Source organism: Pseudophryne corroboree, chromosome 4 (genome assembly GCF_028390025.1).
Source record: "Pseudophryne corroboree isolate aPseCor3 chromosome 4, aPseCor3.hap2, whole genome shotgun sequence".
Lineage (NCBI taxonomy): Eukaryota > Metazoa > Chordata > Amphibia > Anura > Myobatrachidae > Pseudophryne > Pseudophryne corroboree.
The window spans coordinates 439,874,101-439,891,450 of NC_086447.1; positions in this window are offsets into that span (position 1 = coordinate 439,874,101).

Consider the following 17,350-nt stretch of genomic DNA (forward strand, 5'->3'; position numbering starts at 1 on the left):
ATAATAATAAACAGAAATGTATTAAAATACTGAGCGTCTGTTTTATGTCTGTCCTATTTAATCACTGTCTTACAATGAATCAGTAATGCTCTACATTCATTTTCAATTTATATTATATATTGACACAATTGCATTAGAGCTGTTACTTAAGTGTTTCTATAAATTCCTTTGGCAAGTTGCTCAGACTCTTTGGGGTTTGGATACAATTATGTGTCTCAATCTTTGATAGTGTAACAGAATGATCCTATGTGTCTCATAATGTACTGTAATTGACGCCAACAACCTATATTACACAGACAAATTTCATGTTTCGTGTTACATTCTAAATTCTGAGATGCCTTCCATATTTAATATTCAATAGAGTATTTATATAATTCACCTCTCACTTATAAGGGGTAATTCCAAGTTGATCGCAGCAGGACATTTTTTAGCAGTTGGGCAAAACCATGTGCACTGCAGGGGAGGCAGATATAACATTTGCAGAGAGAGTTAGATTTGGGTGGGTTATTTTGTTTCTGTGTAGGGTAAATACTGGCTGCTTTATTTTTACACTGCACTTTAGATTGCAGATTCAACTCCCCACACCCAAATCTATCTCTCTCTGCACATGTTATATCTGCCCCCCCCTGCAGTGCACATGGTTTTGTCCAACTGCTAAAAAATTTCCTGCTGCGATCAACTTGGAATTACCCCCATAGTGTAATGTTTGTGAATGGATTATTACTGGCACACAGTTCGTAGTATGGTACTCAAATGCCTCCTTGAACACAATATCGAATATTTTACCTCTCACCTATAGTGTCAGGTATCTCATATTGTCAGATATAATATCAGTCCACCTCTCACTTATAGGGGGTAATTCCAAGTTGATCGCAGCAGGATTTTTTTTAGCAGTTGGGCAAAACCATGTGCACTGCAGGGGAGGCAGATATAACATGTGCAGATAGAGTAAGATTTGGGTGGGTTATTTTATTTCTGTGCAGGGTAAATACTGGCTGCTTTATTTTTACACTGCAAATTAGATTGCAGATTGAACACACCACACCCAAATCTAACTGTCTCTGCACATGTTATATCTGCCTCCCCTGCAGTGCACATGGTTTTGCCCAACTGCTAAAAAAAAATCCTGCTGCGATCAACTTGGAATTACCCCCATAGTGTTAGGTGTCTAACTTGTACTGTAGGATTAGGTGTCTAACTTGTACTGTAGGATCCTAAATACTTCCCACTTCCATATGGTATCTGCATAATATACCTATCACATATGGTACCAGATATATGAATATGTTGTTGTCCACATATGATATGTGGCTTGATTTACCAACACCCGGTGCCAGATAAATTAATGTATCACCTCTCATTTATAGTGTCAGGTGTCTGGTATATATGGAACGATCCTATAGTATCTCTCATACACGGAGTCAGATTATAGTGTTTGTCCACCTCTCACCTGTAGTGTCAGGTGTCTAACTTGTGCTATAGGATCCTAAATACTTCCCACTTCCATATAATACCTGCACAATGGGGGTCATTCCGAGTTGTTCGCTAGCTAGCTGCTTTTAGCTGCTGTGCAAACGCTAAGCCGCCCTTTGGGAGTGTATCTTAGCTTAGCAGAAGTGCGAACGAAAGGTTCGCAGCGCTGCTACAAAAAAAGATTGTGCAGTTTCTGAGCAGCTCCAGACCTACTCCTACCTTGCGATCACTTCAGACTGTTTAGTTCCTGTTTTGACGTCACGAACACGCCCTGCGTTCGGCCAGCCACGCCTGCGTTTCCCCAGGCACGCCTGCGTTTGTATCTGACACACCTGCGTTTTTACACACACTCCCCGAAAACGGCCAGTTACCTCCCAGAAACACCCACTTCCTGTTAATCACTCTGCGGCCAGCAGTGTGATTGAAAAGCGTCGCTAGACCTTGTGTGAAACTGCATCGGCTGTTGTGAAAGTACGTCATGCGTTCGCATTGCGCCCCATACGCATGCGCAGAAGTGCCATTTTTTGCCTGATCGCTGCGCTGCGACCGAAAACAGCAGGTGAACAACTCGGAATGACCCCCAATATCCCTTTCACATATGGCACCAAATATATCAATACGCTGTTGTCCACATATAATATGTGGCTTGATTTTTAAATACTACTAATATCCAGTGCTAGATATACGGGTGTGTCACCTCTCACTTATAGTGTCAGGTGTCTGGTATCCAGTGCCGTTTCTTGCGGCGGGCGAGCCGTGCAACCGCATGGGGCACCCGCCGCGGCACTTCCTGAGCACTTTCAAACCCCCCTCCCCTCTCCTCCCAAGTGCCCAGCTCGGGGGGCGGGATTTCGCGGAATGACGCGTTTGCGTCGTGACGTCACGACACAATCAAATCATTCCGCAAAACCCTGCCCCCCGAGCTGGGCACTCAGGAGGAGGGAGAAGGGGGAGCCAAGCCGGCCAGCGCTGCGCAGACGAGGGAGAGGCGGCTGAAGAGCGGGAAGGACCGCTTCAAATGTAAGTCAGCCGCTCTCTCTCTCTCTCTCTCTCTCCCTCCCCCCCCCCCCCCCCCCCCCACCTGCCGTACTGTGTAAAATGGGGACACTTGTCTGCCGGAATGTGTAAAATAGGGACACTTGTCTGCCGGAATGTGTAAAATGGGGACACCTGTCTGCCGGAATGTGTAAAATGGGGACACTTGCCTGCCGGAATGTGTAAAATAGGGACACTTGTCTGCCGGAATGTGTAAAATGGGGACACCTGTCTGCCGGAATGTGTAAAATGGGGACACTTGCCTGCCGGAATGTGTAAAATGGGGGCATGTGCCTGCCGCAATGTGTAAAATGGGGACACTTGCTACCGTGCTGTGTAAAATGGGGACACTTGCCTACGGTGCTGTGTAAAATGGGGACACTTGCCTGCCATGCTGTGTAAAATGGGGACACGTGCCTGCCGCAATGTGTAAAATGTGGACACTTTCCTGCCGCAATGTGTAAAATGGGGACACTTTCCTGCCGTACTGTGTAAAATGGGGACACTTGCCTGCCATGCTGTGTAAAATGGGGACACGTGCCTGCTGCAATGTGTAAAATGTGGACACTTTCCTGCCGCAATGTGTAAAATGGGGACACTTTCCTGCCGTACTGTGTAAAATGGGGACACTTTCCTGCCGTACTGTGTAAAATGGGGGCACGTGCCTGCCGCAATGTGTAAAATGGGGACACTTTCCTGCCGCAATGTGTAAAATGGGAACACTTTCCTGCTGCAATGTGTAAAATGGGGACACTTTCCTGCCGCAATGTGTAAAATGTGAACACTTGCCTGCCGTACTGTGTAAAATGGAGGCACGTGCCTGCCGCAATGTGTAAAATGGGGACACTTTCCTGCCGCAATGTGTAAAATGGGGGCACGTGCCTGCCGCAATGTGCAAAATGGGGACACTTGCTACCGTGCTGTGTAAAATGGGACACTTGCCTACTGTGCTGTGTAAAATGGGGACACTTGCCTGCCGTGCTGTGTAAAATGGGGTCGCGTGCCTGCTGTAATGTGTAAAATGAGGACTTTTTTTTTTTAATCGTGTGGTGGCCGTGATGATAAGATCAGATGAGGCCACACCCATCGTAACAAAGCCACGCCCATTTTAACGAGGTCACGCCACCTTGCCGGGAGCGCGGGGGGGGGGGGGGGGGGCATTTTTTATTATGTGAATGGGGGGGGAGGGGGCGCATTTTTAAATCTCGCACTGGGAGTCAAATTGGCTAGAAACGGCCCTGCTGGTATCTATGGAGTGATCCTATAGTATCTCTTGCACACAGAGTCAAATACAGTGTTTATCCACCTCTCACCTCTAGTGTCAAGTTCTTTGCATCCATTATTGTTATCCTCAATACATTGTGTGGTTAGTAATTTGTTCTGATAATAGCATACAGAATCCTATAACTGTCTGAGGAGGATGAATATGAATTTTAGTATATATAATACTTTATTTATTCAGACACAGTATGAGGTAGTAAGATGGTGTAATGTTAATCTTTAAAAGTATCTCAGACACACAGGATATGAGTAAATACAATTTCCATTGATAGTAATACACTGATTATTGGACACAATGGGGGTAATTCCAAGTTGATCGCAGCAGGATATTTTTTAGCAGTTGGGCAAAACCATGGGGGTCATTCCGAGTTGTTCGCTCTGTAAAAATCTTCGCATCGCAGCGATTTTCTGCTTAATGCGCATGCGCAATGTCCGCACTGCGACTGCGCCAAGTAAATTTGCTATGCAGTTAGGAATTTTACTCACGGCTTTTTCATCGTTCTGGCGATCGTAATGTGATTGACAGGAAATGGGTGTTACTGGGCGGAAACGGGCCGTTTTATGGGCGTGTGGGAAAAAACGCTACTGTTTCCGGAAAAAACGCAGGAGTGGCCGGAGAAACGGGGGAGTGTCTGGGCGAACGCTGGGTGTGTTTGTGACGTCAAACCAGGAACGACAAGCAGTGAAATGATCGCAGATGCCGAGTAAGTCTGGAGCTACTCAGAAACTGCTACGAGGTGTGTAATCGCAATATTGCGAATACATCGTTCGCAATTTTAAGATGCTAAGATTCACTCCCAGTAGGCGGCGGCTTAGCATGAGCAAATCTGCTAAAATCCGCTTGCGAGCGAACAACTCGGAATGACCCCCCATGTGCACTGCAGGGGAGGCAGATATAACATGTATACTTCCCAAATACTAAAAAGAACTTGGATCTCCTATCCACTGCGCTTTCTCGCTATACAAACTCAAAAAGAAAGGGATAAACCTCTACTTATCTGAAGGGGTTGGTATTTTTCCATGCATCCCACCTTCTTCTTGTTAGAATATAATACGAGTATTAGTAGACGGTATTATTCCGATGATCCCAATAAAACCATGTAAGAGAAAATAAAACACAATCTAGTGTAATACCATCACATATATCCCTTCATCGGATAAAAATACAGTATGGATCCAAATATTCCAATCTATAAAAAGTAGGGTCCACACATATATATATAAAATACAGTTATTTAATACTAAAAAGATTCCAATTATGCAGTGTGCTTCAGTCACATAGATATATGACACATGTCCACTTTTACATCCAGTAATATGTGAGGGTGGCTTCCTACCAGATTTGGGAATTTTGAAGTGCTTATAAAAAAGCTGTGCAGATGTTACAGCAGTCCCATGGAAAGTCAGCCTCAGTGGTCAGCACCTCGTCCTTTCCTCGTCTGGTATGTCCGTCACTGGTCCTCACCATCAGCCAACGCGTTTCGATCAGATCCGCTGATCTTTGTCAAGGCATATCCTGGTGGCCTCCTTTCCCAGCCTTTTATACCCATCCTAACTAGAGGTTCCTAATTACTGGGAGGAGCCACTCTCACTTACAATTAACAAAGTTTTTACATCCATTCAATTGTCAAATCCTAATCTAACATCCAGACACTACTCTAGGGAATAATGCAATATCTCTTTATTTCATAATAAGTATTAAAAAAGTCCACATAAAACGAGTTATAAACATTAAATATAAATTTGCGATGACCGGAAGTGCCCTGTGCAACCAGGAACAACTTCCGTCTATACTCTAACATAAGTTCCACACCGCAGGAAGACGGTATCCTATCCTTCCGCATTCACGTCACATCACATCACGTGACCGTTTCGTCACGTGATCGGGACCGTCCGTGTTAGTGTAGTTCTATCTCGTCTCAAAGTATATCCGATCACGTGGTGCGCCATAGCCGGAAGTCCCGCGGCCGCCATTTTAGAAAGTCTCGAGGAGGTTTTCACAAATTATTATCTCATCACTATAATTCCACCAGCGTAAACGGGCGGAAATACATATGTCGCCATATTCCTTCCTGGAAAAAACGGGATTTTGCTTTAAGTATCAAAACAATGATCATAGATATACATGAGATCTTATTTACATGAAATTTCCAATGCCCACGGTTCACATCCCCATAGTTGGTATGGGAACAAGTTCTAAAAGATATTAATACATAATTCCAATACAGTACCATTTACTTTAGGACGGAACTCAATTAAGGAACCATTTGACCTCAAAATCTTTATTCAGGCCCCCCGGGATTAGGGTCTTCAATGAATATATGTATTGCATTTCTGTTTTCGCCAGAATTGCAGCTACATTGTTACACCTCCAGTTCCCCTTTATTTGTTTTAGTGCTCCAAATACCTTTAACTGTTTAATATCCTGGCCATGAACATATTTAAAATGGGATGAAAGTGCATGTGTTTCAACACCATTTCTGATGTTGCGCAAATGCTCTGTAAATCTTGTTTTTAAATTCCTGCTAGTTCTACCAATGTAAAACAGGTCACAGTTGCACCCCAAATAATAGATCACATTCTTTGAGGTGCAAGTTATAAATTCATTAATTTTATTAACTTGCCCGTTTATTTCGATTTCCATACATTTTGCTGTCCCTCTAACCTCCTTGCACATACAGCAAACCCCACACCTAAAAAAACCTTTTGATAGCAGCAACCAGAGGAGGATTTGATGGAGGAGTATCCCCCCAAAAAAGTGTTTAAACCTAAGTCCATCTTTAACCCAATCTATATGAGAGGAAATTATGTTGAAACCTTCTTCTCATTAGTAAATAAGGACATTGAAGCACTCACACCACCAAAAATTCGATATAATTTAACAAGAAAAGAGAATGAAGCTCTAAAGGAATTAAAATCAAATAAAGATATCATAATAAAACCTACGGATAAGGGTGGAGGAGTTGTAATATTAGATATGGATAAATATGAGAATGAGGTGATAAGACAACTGAGTGATGGACACACCTATAAGAAATTGAGGGGTGATCCGACTAGAAGGATCCTGACCGGGTTTACAACTCTAGTTAAAACCTATGTGGAGAATGGTACAGTTAGTGAGGCAGAGGGTCAGTTCTTGATACCAACTGAACCAAGTATTCCTGTTATTTACATTCTGCCAAAAGTCCATAAGGACCTGCAGAATCCGCCCGGCAGACCTATAGTGTCGGGAATTAATTCGGTCACGGCTAATATGTCGGAGTTCATAGACTTCCACCTCCAGCCTTTAGTGCAAAAAAATCGTTCGCACTTAAAGGACACGAGAGATGCATTAAATGTCATTAAAAACATACAGTGGGATGAGAATTGTTACATGGTTACAGCTGACGTTACCTCACTGTATACGATTATTAATCACGATCTAGGAATAGAGGCAGTAGTAACGTATCTATCAGATAGTAATTACGAGTCAGAACTATGTGATTTTTTGGTAAAGGGTGTTGACTTCATCTTGCGGAATAATTACTTCCACTTTAAGGATAGCTTCTACCTGCAGAAGGTGGGGACGGCCATGGGTACCAGGTTCGCCCCGAGTTATGCCAACATGTTTATGGGTATGTGGGAGGACCAGCATGTGTGGCAAAACCATCAGTTTGGGGCGAACCTGGTATCCTGGTCTAGGTATATAGATGATATCATTTTCATTTGGAGGGGGGATAGAGAAATTTTAACCACCTTCTGTGATCATTTGAATGAGAATGATTATAACATCTTGTTGACATTCGAAGTTAGCAATAGCAGTGTTAATTTCCTGGATCTAAATGTTTATGTGGAAAATGGACAACTTAAAACCCGTAACTATACAAAGTCAACTGATTCGGGAACATATATCCACACTAATAGCTGCCACCATGTCAATTGGTTAGAGTCTATACCCCACAGCCAGCTACAAAGATTAAAGAGGAATTGCACGGATAATGAGGTCTATAGGGAACAGGCCGATGTAATGGTTAAGAAATTTAAGAACAGTGGTTATAGTGATAAGAGCATTGAAAAAGCTATCACTAAATGTGAAAGTATTGATAGAAAGGATCTATTACTTCCATCAAGGAAAACATTGGTATTGGATGGAAATAAGAACCATTCCTTGGCATTTATTACAAGTTATAATACCCAACACAAACAGATAGAGAAAATAATTAAGGATCATTGGATGATCTTGAAGGGTGACCCTCTATTGGAAAAACTGTTGCCTGATAAACCTAAATTTATTTATCGGAAAGCCAGGAACATTAAAGATAAGCTGGTTAGGAGTGCTATGTCACCTCCGAAAGCAAATACCCGCACTCTATCAAAAGGTTTTTTTAGGTGTGGGGTTTGCTGTATGTGCAAGGAGGTTAGAGGGACAGCAAAATGTATGGAAATCGAAATAAACGGGCAAGTTAATAAAATTAATGAATTTATAACTTGCACCTCAAAGAATGTGATCTATTATTTGGGGTGCAACTGTGACCTGTTTTACATTGGTAGAACTAGCAGGAATTTAAAAACAAGATTTACAGAGCATTTGCGCAACATCAGAAATGGTGTTGAAACACATGCACTTTCATCCCATTTTAAATATGTTCATGGCCAGGATATTAAACAGTTAAAGGTATTTGGAGCACTAAAACAAATAAAGGGGAACTGGAGGTGTAACAATGTAGCTGCAATTCTGGCGAAAACAGAAATGCAATACATATATTCATTGAAGACCCTAATCCCGGGGGGCCTGAATAAAGATTTTGAGGTCAAATGGTTCCTTAATTGAGTTCCGTCCTAAAGTAAATGGTACTGTATTGGAATTATGTATTAATATCTTTTAGAACTTGTTCCCATACCAACTATGGGGATGTGAACCGTGGGCATTGGAAATTTCATGTAAATAAGATCTCATGTATATCTATGATCATTGTTTTGATACTTAAAGCAAAATCCCGTTTTTTCCAGGAAGGAATATGGCGACATATGTATTTCCGCCCGTTTACGCTGGTGGAATTATAGTGATGAGATAATAATTTGTGAAAACCTCCTCGAGACTTTCTAAAATGGCGGCCGCGGGACTTCCGGTTATGGCGCACCACGTGATCGGATATACTTTGAGACGAGATAGAACTACACTAACACGGACGGTCCCGATCACGTGACGAAACGGTCACGTGATGTGATGTGACGTGAATGCGGAAGGATAGGATACCGTCTTCCTGCGGTGTGGAACTTATGTTAGAGTATAGACGGAAGTTGTTCCTGGTTGCACAGGGCACTTCCGGTCATCGCAAATTTATATTTAATGTTTATAACTCGTTTTATGTGGACTTTTTTAATACTTATTATGAAATAAAGAGATATTGCATTATTCCCTAGAGTAGTGTCTGGATGTTAGATTAGGATTTGACAATTGAATGGATGTAAAAACTTTGTTAATTGTAAGTGAGAGTGGCTCCTCCCAGTAATTAGGAACCTCTAGTTAGGATGGGTATAAAAGGCTGGGAAAGGAGGCCACCAGGATATGCCTTGACAAAGATCAGCGGATCTGATCGAAACGCGTTGGCTGATGGTGAGGACCAGTGACGGACATACCAGACGAGGAAAGGACGAGGTGCTGACCACTGAGGCTGACTTTCTATGGGACTGCTGTAACATCTGCACAGCTTTTTTATAAGCACTTCAAAATTCCCAAATCTGGTAGGAAGCCACCCTCACATATTACTGGATGTAAAAGTGGACATGTGTCATATATCTATGTGACTGAAGCACACTGCATAATTGGAATCTTTTTAGTATTAAATAACTGTATTTTATATATATATATGTGTGGACCCTACTTTTTATAGATTGGAATATTTGGATCCATACTGTATTTTTATCCGATGAAGGGATATATGTGATGGTATTACACTAGATTGTGTTTTATTTTCTCTTACATGGTTTTATTGGGATCATCGGAATAATACCGTCTACTAATACTCGTATTATATTCTAACAAGAAGAAGGTGGGATGCATGGAAAAATACCAACCCCTTCAGATAAGTAGAGGTTTATCCCTTTCTTTTTGAGTTTGTATAGCGAGAAAGCGCAGTGGATAGGAGATCCAAGTTCTTTTTAGTATTTGGATAACGCATTTGGGGTGAGGGTAGCACCCCTTTTTTGGATCACCATTTGCCTGCTGCTGGAGAAGCGCTTTTTCTATAGGTGTACTCTTTACCATTGTTGATGTATACTTCCCAGGCTACACATAGCTGATACTGCTCAGCCTGCATCACCCACACAAGCTGGTAAGTGATCACATATTTTTGCTGATAAAAATACATTTACATTAACAAACTATGCTAGGTACTCTTGCTATGTGTTTTACAATGTAATGGTGCTGTGGCACTGCACATCCCAGCAAGGTGCTGTAATGTGAACCTATGCTGGAAAATATTTGTTTAATGCTTTTGCTGGTTCTTGTAGTTCCACAGCAGCATGTTTTTTTAATAGTGAACAACTACACATTGCAGTGGTGTATAGAATTATAATGTAGTCATTTTATTTCTTAGACATTACCTAATAAGCTACATTAATCATGTTTGGCACAGATAGAGATTGTCACATTAATACTGGCAAAATCTGGCACTGTATATCATTACTTATTTACGCAAAACAGCCCTATGCTTTCAAGATCACTTGTACTCCTTTTTTTGAAGAATGCATAATTTTTTGGAAAAATACACATTTATCACATCTTGATCAAAAAAATCACATACTCCCAAAACATATGTTCATGTTAATCTTGTAAATGAAAGCATGGTTGTGTAGATGGCCATGGGAAGATGTCTCCATAATTGATAACTTACCCCCAAAATTGCTAATTCAACATATATTTACCAATCTCAACATATTCACAGGAACAACACCGCAACACCAGCAGGCACAGGTTCAGGTGCACCAGAGTGAAGAGGACCTGGAAATTACTTTGGAGCCAGTGGAGGCATTTCCTGCTGAAGAACAAACAACACAGGCATCCATTACAGAAAATCAACCCACTGTCATGGAAACCCAGCAAGGAAATTCAAGCAAATCACATCCCCAATCCACGTATTCCTATTTGCCCTAACTCGTGTAGGTTCAGCTTCCTCCATGACTGCTGCAATGCCTTCCTCTGCATAATTTTCTTGGCCCAGGGCAATGTTATGCAGCATGCAGCAAGCCTGGACGATCATCACTACTTTGAATGGTTGATAAAGTAGTGTACCTGATGACCGGTCCAAACACCTGAAATTACTTTTCAGCACCCAAAAAGTACGTTCCACAACATTGCGGGTGGCAATGTGTGCATCGTTATATTGGTACTGTGAAGGGCCTTGTGTTCTAGCCCTTTTGGCGCTCCGGGCGTAAAATAGGGGCAAGGCTTCATACAGGGGGCGTGGTCAGTTATGCCCCCTGTAGAGTTGTGCCCCCATTTGTGCCCCCTGTAGGAGTAGTGGCGCTTACACCCAAAAAAAATTAATACTTACTATCCCCGCTCCTGATTCCCGACCGCTGCAGACCTCCGCCGGCGCCGCTCCTCTCCTCGGATCACTGGGAGAGACGTCATGACGTCTCTCCCATAGCACAGCATAGACAGACACTAGAGGTCAATTATGACCCCTAGCATCTGTATCAGTCCCACAATGCTGTGCGGTGCGCGATGACATCATCGCGCACTGCACAGCAAAGGTCCTCTCCACGAAGGGAAACTAGACGGGTAGCGTCTAGTTCCCTTCACAGCGGGGGGCACAGCGGACACAGCGGGGGGCACAATAGCACAGTAGCGGATCTTGCCATGGTGCGGTGCCCTACGGATGGCGCCAGCACCCCCCCGGAAGGCGGCGCCCCGGGCAAAAGTCCTACTTGCCCGTGGCAAGATCCACTACTGCTCTTTAGAACCATGTAACTGCTGTGTCCAGATTCCATTTTGTGCTGTACAATAGTCTCCATTTTCTTTGCTGTTTGGAGATTCTGATACGCTGTCTGAAAGGCTTATAGCAATGTCCTCAAAGTATCCTCAGATCTCCAAATAACATAATTTTCATTTATCTGCCAGCTGCTACATTGTTTCCCAATGAAGACTCCAGCATATATTACAGTATACTGTGTATTTGAATTTGATTGTGGGCCTGGCTCAGAAATGTATGCAAACCCCATTGTTTAGTGTTGAGTGATAATCAGTCTTTGCATGCGTCAATCTGCACATGGGCCGCAATGGTCATGTCAAATAGAGGATTAACTGTATTTGCAAAGTGATTGGTATCATTTGGAGGAAGTAACAGGGATTGGTGGCAAAAACATTGGGCGAGTGTTTGAGGCTACTACTACGGAGATCCTGTATGCAGCTGCAATGTTTCTGACATCTTACTTCCTGTGGCCTGGCTTCGTGACCATAGGGCTACTCAGAACTTCGATAATGGACTGATCTGGGATGGATGCTGAATATCTGTATGCAGCTGCTGGGATTCACAAAGCTGTCAGGGGCCATCTCAGTACAAATCCATGTGGCAGCGACATTCACAATATATTTGCATATATTCGCAAAGCCACTGCATACAAATTTGCTGCTGTACAAAATCCCGGCAGTTAGGATCCTGACTGTCATAATACAGATGGATCTCTGTAAGTATTTTACCCTACCCCTAATCATTCCCCTAACCCACCCTCCCGCAGCCTAACCCTAACCTCTGACACCCCCCCCCCCCACACACACACACACACACACACGCAGACTAACCTTATCCCTCCCTATAGTTCCTAACCCCAAGACAAGTACTTACATTATTATTTTATTATTATCCTTTATTTATATGGCGCCACAAGGGTTCCGCAGCGCCCGATTACAGAGTACAAATGCACATAAAAAATAGGAAAACAGTGACTTACAGTTGAATACAATATAGGACAAGTACAGGGCAGCTAAGCATAACTACACCAGTAAACATAGAGATAAGTTCCAGGTGGTCAAAAAACTGTGGGATCTGGGCGGTTGAGGATTATTAAAGTAAGAAAAGTATAAGCACATGAGGGAAGAGGGCCCTACTCGTGAGAGCTTACATTCTAAGGGAATGTACATTCGGGATACGTCAGGATTGTGATTCTCGGGATCCCACTGTCTGTGTTCTGACTGTTAGGATCTTGACTCGGGGATCCTGACTGCATCCTCCAGGCACTGTGAGGGTCATTCAGATCCCAAAGTATATACAACATCATGCACAAAGTGCCAGTGTTGGATACTCTGTTTCCCAATAACTGAGGCGTGTTGCCACTGTTGGGTGGAGGGAAGAGGCCAGGGAACTCCTTGGTTGCACAGAGATTTCCTGGTCACTGGACGGGCGCCTTGCACATCTCCATGGATACTGTAAGCCTCCCGATGGGGAGTGAGTGATCTGACGCCTGCATCCTAGAACACAGGTTGGATTACTGCTGCAGCAGTAGTCTGCTTATAATAAATGTTTCCTGCTGCATCACCATACAGCGCTATTACTGCTGCTTCCAAGGAAGCAGCAGTGATAGTAATTCCAACCACATCTGAATTAGGTCCAGTATCACTAAAGAAGTGGAAAGTTCTGGAAATCTCATTTGATTTGGGAATATTACTACTGACCATCATAGGACGGTGGTGTAAATAAGGGATGTACCGATGCCTACATCCCGCCCCCTCAAAATCTTTTTGCTGCCTTTCATGAATGACTGATGTTGGATCAGGTCAGTGGCGGTATAAGGGTTGATGACACCCGGTGCAGCTAACAGACTTGCCCAGAAAGGGGTGTTACCTTGGGTGAAAAGGGCATGGCCTCATGTGAAGCCCCCACCTACATCACTGTGCTGGTGCATACATTACAACTGTCCCGATTCCAGCGGGACAGTCCCACTGTTTGGACACTGTGCTGCTGTCCTATCCGCTGGCCACAGTGTCCCAAGGGCAGGGAGGCAGGTTGGGAGAGCCTGTGATCACCCCTGTTTTGCTCTGCATAGCAACTGGTGATCACTGAATAGATGATGTGCACATGTGCATGGCTTCTAACAGTGCAGGAAAGTGAGCAGACTGTGGGAGTGGAATTATTAGCAACCAAATTGAGTTTGAAAATAATATTGTCTTTCACAGGAGGACTATAAGTCCCAGCAAGCCTCCCCCATATGCCGGTACTTGGAGGACCCCTACTCAGTTTGTTCCTCATAATTTTAAAAACAGGACCGGTCCAAAAGCCTGATGCTGGTTCATAAAATACAGGGAAGCCATACTCAATTTGTTCCTGTATTTTTTGAACCAGGACCGGCACAAAGAGCCTGGGGCTGGTTAAACTTTTTTTTGGGGGCCCCCATGCCATAATTTTTCAGATTGTAACCATTTATTAACATTTACACAGGGAAGCACTGCACAGATCTACCTGATCTGTGCAGGCTTCATATTTGTGAGTGTTTGGCTGCCAACACACACAGAAAACACGGCAGCCAAACATGAATGCATACATCATTGGAAAATACAATCCACTCAGACGCGGGATTATAGTAAATTCCCATATTTGATTTAAAAAAATTAAATATGGAGGCAGCCAGGCAACTCTCGGGCGCTGCTGCTTCCCCAGTGGTGAGGGGAGCCCGGCGCTTCTCAGTGTGTGGAGCCTGTCACGCGGGCCCCGGCGCACGCTCGGCTCCAGCAGCGGCGAGCGCTCCTCCGCTTCCTTCCCCTTCAGTGCTGCGGGCCTGGCTGACAAGTGCAGCCGCCAGCCCAGCAAGCACACCTCGCTGGCCATCCTCAATACAAGGCAGCGATTCAGGGGTCTCGGCCCCGCTGCATTAAGCCCCGCCCCTGATGCCATTTTAGATAGGTCAGCTGCAGGGCAGTCATCCCCAACAGCTTTAGGAGCTGGGGGGATGACGGGCAGTATCAGGGACATGCATTCTCCAGCTGGGTATCAGGTCCGGGTGTTTTTGTGAATCCGTTAACCCGGGACCAACCACAGGTGTAGGTGCTGGGGTATGAAGAAAGTAGGGAGGACGAAGAAAGTTCCGTTTCATATATTTATTAAAAATAACAATTCAGTAAAGAGTTAAATGACAAGTTGTTAATCATCATATTATACTGAAGTATTGCAGGAATGGCAGAAATAATATGCAGGATATAGCTCAAAGATAAATAAAAGAAATGTTCATGGAAACGTATGCAAAACAAGCTGATGAATAAATGTTGAATTGTCCAAATATAAATAAGCTTTGATGCAGAACTGTAGAATGTGTTTAACTGGATAATGCAGACATGAAGAAATAACTGTAAGGATTTGCAATGAAGTTTTGAGAGTTAACTAAGAGGCTGTGAAGAATTATCTTTGTTATGGCAACATAGAAAATAAAAGTACTGAATTGGGTTACTTGCAGATTCCGGAGATCACTGTGAAACTGTAGCAGATGACAAGGTGATGAATGGGTTAAATGCTGAGTAGAACAAACGAACAGCTGAGGGTAGTGGAATCCTCCAAACTTTGTATGGTAGGCAGACAAGGTAACCTCATGCAAGACTCTGGGAATCCAACTGCTTCCAGTAGGTGTGCAATTAACTGACAGCACAGCGGGGAGCTGGTGGATCTTTTAGCAGTGAAGGCTGCAGACGGACCTCTGGGAACGGAGGCGATATCTGGACCACGGGAATCACACAGGAATGCACGGAGAGAGCTCAGAGCTAGAGCACAGCGTTGATACAACAAAGCACTGGCCCAGAGTAACATAATCCCAGCCTACTTAAAGGCAGCACAAGCACGGGATTGGCTTACACCTGCCCACAGGTGTTTTCACAAGTGCTCTGTATTACCTATTTGGTCTCCAACATGGCCACCTCCTATACAGCAGACACACCGCAGTGCCTTAGGCCATTTGGTCCCCGCACTCACAGTTCCCAGATTCTGCATTACCTGTGCCACCGATCACGCCGCGTCCCCACACAGGTGCACAGCACCGCGAGCAACCGCACTGGCAACGGATGAACCCCAGAACCCGCAAAGGTAAGAGACCGGTTCGTGACAGTACCCCCTCTTCTACGGGTGGTCTCTGAACACCTTTGAACCTTGTCAGGATTTTTGGAGAAGTATTTCTGTACCAGTCTTGGAGCATGAACATCTTCAGAGAAAACCCAGGATCTCTCCTCCGGACCGTAACCCTTCCAGTCGACCAAAAACTGTAAACGTCCATATCGGGAACGTGAGTCCACAATCTCTTTAACTTCAAATTCCTCATTCTGCAAAGAGTGAACTTTAGGAGATTTGGACTGGGTAGTACGGAACTTATTGAGAATCAAAGGCTTCAGTAAAGATGTATGAAAGGCGTTAGGAATTCTCAAAGACGGTGGCAACTTGACTTTGTATGACACAGGGTTGAGTACCTTTACAATGGAAAATGGACCAATAAACTTGGGAGCAAATTTCTTAGAAGGAACTTTGAACCTGAGATTGCGCGTAGAAATCCAAACTTGGTCTCCCACTTTGTAATTCGGTACAGCTTTACGTTTTCTATCTGCAAAAGATTTATAACGAGCGGAAGTTTTGACCAAGGACTTACGTACACAACTCCAGATTCTAGATAGACGTTGAAGCTCTTGATCTGCCGCTGGAACCTCTAGGGCTGGCAATGGATGGAACTCTGGCACACGAGGATGAAAGCCGAAGTTAATATAAAAGGGCGTAGATTCTGAAGATGTTTCAAGGTCTTGGTTGACTCTCTCAGTTTGTCCATCTGTCTGAGGATGATATGCAGAAGAAAAATTCAACTTGACATTTAAAGATGAACAAAGCGACCTCCAAAACTTGGCCACAAACTGTGTTCCCCGATCAGAGATAATCTCTCGAGGAAGGCCATGCAACTTGAAGATTTCAGAGATGAACAATCTGGCTAGTAAAGGGGCTGATGGTAATCCAGTTAATGGAATGAAATGTGCCATTTTCGAAAATCGATCCACTATCACCCAAATGGTATTTCGCCCTTTTGATGGAGGTAGATCGGTCACGAAATCCATTGAGATATGAGTCCATGGTTGTTTGGGTATGGATAGTGGATGTAATAAACCTGGTGGAGAACTTCTTGGACTCTTATGTTGGGCACATTTAGGACATGCTGCTATAAACTCTTGGACATCGGCTTTGAGACGTGGCCACCAATAAGACTGTTGAATAAATTTGAGAGTCTTTAGAACCCCAGGATGACCCATGAAGGAAGAGGAGTGAGCCCAGGTAAGCAGCCGTTTTCGAAGACTTGTGGCGACAAAGGTCTTGCCAGGCAGAGGAACTAGAGAGGTTCGAGTCATTAAAAAGGACGTAGGATTCACAATGGCTTGATTCGTGGTAGCATCATTTAATTCAGAAGAAGCAAAGGACCGGGAAAGGGCATCTGCCTTTTTGTTCTGAGACCCTGGACGATAGGTGAGCTTGAAATCAAATCGTGTGAAGAAAAGGGCCCATCGAGCTTGTCGTGGATTCAAACACTGAGCTGACTGCAGATACAGAAGATTCTTATGATCAGTATA